General features: G+C 42.8%; 1 pseudogene; it reads right to left on the bottom strand.

Annotated features, from left to right (window-relative positions):
- Positions 1-672: 672 nt before the first annotated feature.
- Positions 673-1,653, bottom strand: LOC147437782 (uncharacterized; annotated as a pseudogene).
- Between the last annotated feature and the right edge of the window lie 522 nt (positions 1,654-2,175).

Genomic DNA, 2,175 nt, shown 5'->3' on the forward strand with positions numbered 1-2,175 from the left:
TACCTCTCTACCCCCTCTCCGCCACTTCTTTCTCTACAAGCGCTTGCTGTGCAATAGTGTAACGACTATGGCGACGATTCTCCCGGCTTCTGTGGAGGAGTTGCAGCGGATTCTGAAAGTTCTTCAAAGCGCCCTCTCTCTTTCGGATTGCCGTCTCCTGCTCCCAGACCTCTGCAGCACGTCAACTTTTCTGGAGATAATTTCCGACAGGTCTCTCTCAATCTCGCTCCCCACTTTCCCTTTAAAAGAGAAAAATAACTAGTCTTGCTTGGTTGGTGGCCTTGCCAAAGAAATTTGTTGATATAGTATAGTTTTTTGGCCTGTCCCAAAGGGGGGAGGCCTTAGAGATGGTTTCTCTCTGTGTTTCACGAAACGTTTCCAAATTGGAAATGTCGCCCTGTCGAAATGAACAGAAACGGCATTCTATAGAACCAGGAAAGGGCGGGGGTACACCCATTTGAGAGTAGACAACAACATACAAATTCAAACATATATCGACACCTTCATTGAAGCAAACATTTTAAGAAGATTTGCATCAACACATGAATGAAACAATAACTAGATTCATAAACCACATTAATCAAAAGCAAAAAACTTGACACATAAAGTCCCTTGGCAACCAGATTTCATTAAGCATCAATGCAAATGTTCAATACATCATAGATAGAGCAGTTACATAGCTTCGGCATCACCAACTTCACCATCCATTTCCACTTCGATGGCCTTCCATTGTCAAGTCCTCTTCCACATCCCAAAAGCAACATGGCCCTGAAACATAAGAGGCTTCTTTCCTGGATTGTAGCCTTAAATTGCTATGTACATATACCAAGTCATCATCCATTTCATGCTGCAAACGGTTGCGCTTGATGGAATGTATAAAACCATATGTCGACCAATTTCTCTCACATGCGGAAGCACTACATACCTAGGATAAAATCTTTATAGCCAATCTTTGAAGAAGGGGGGGAAGAAGAAGGGGGGTATCTTCCCCATAGTTTTCCCACCAAGAAACTGCTTAGAGCTTCTGCATGTCATCCAAAGCTTCAGGATCCCCAAAGCTCCCTTGCAATCCAATGTACATAGACAATTGTGCTTTTAGCTGTGTCTTTTCCATAGCACTCCTTCCCACTCTGTTGAGTGTGGCTTTCATTACCTCACCATCCTTGTTAGGTGACTTTGAAAACCACTTTGGATTTAAGAGGAAAGCTGTTGCATGAACAGGAGTATGCATCATCAACCACCGTGCATGTATGAATTCATTCATTTGTTGAAACATCTCTTCGCCATCCACCTCCTTTGCCAAAATCTCCTTGATCTTTTCTACCATCTGATCCATGCCTTCAAAAATTACACCCATGCATGCTTCATCTATGTCAACCATACGCAACATTGCCATGATTGGCCAACACACCTTGACATACAACTCAATGTCCTCCCAAAAGCTAGAAGACAAAATGCTCCTCTCTATCACTTTTGCATCTTCATTCTGACACTTCCAGGCATCCCAATCCTCGCATGTCACCAAGTGCTTCAAAGCAGTCTTAACCCTCAACAATCTATGCAGCATCATGAAATGTGAAGCAAAACGGGTATCTCCCGGTCTAATTAGCTTGAGATTGGAGTGCTTACCAAAGATGGCTCGTGTTGCATCATGATTTGTGATGAAGTGTTGAACTTCCTTTCCCTTTGTTACAAGCTGCTCCAACCACTTGATTGCCATCAAATCCTTCAAAGCAAGTTCAGACAATGTGTTGCACAAGGAGTCCAAAAGATATGCTTGTACTCTCCCTCCACAATCTGTCCTGCAAGCTTGCAATTTTTCGCATATCAGTGATAACCTGCACAACATGATCAACACCAACCTCTTTAATAACTTTCTTAAGTGCATCTGCTATAACTCCCCAGTCTTAGAATTGCCACTAGTATCAACGGAGCCCTTGAATACTATTCCTCTTGGATTGGACACCACAAAATTAATCAATGGTCTTTTGGCTGTATCTGTCCACCCATCGGAAATAACAGAGCAACCATAATGTTGCCAAGAACACTCTACAAGTAAGAGACTTCTCTCTAATCTTGCCTTTTCTTGCTGTAGTAGGGTTGTACGCAACTTCTCGTGGTTGGGAGGCTTATATCCTCTACCAAAAGTTGCAATTGCAGAGACCATATCTGAGA

This window comes from Adiantum capillus-veneris, chromosome 17 (genome assembly GCF_014529385.1).
Source record: "Adiantum capillus-veneris isolate H3 chromosome 17, ASM1452938v2, whole genome shotgun sequence".
NCBI lineage: Eukaryota > Viridiplantae > Streptophyta > Polypodiopsida > Polypodiales > Pteridaceae > Adiantum > Adiantum capillus-veneris.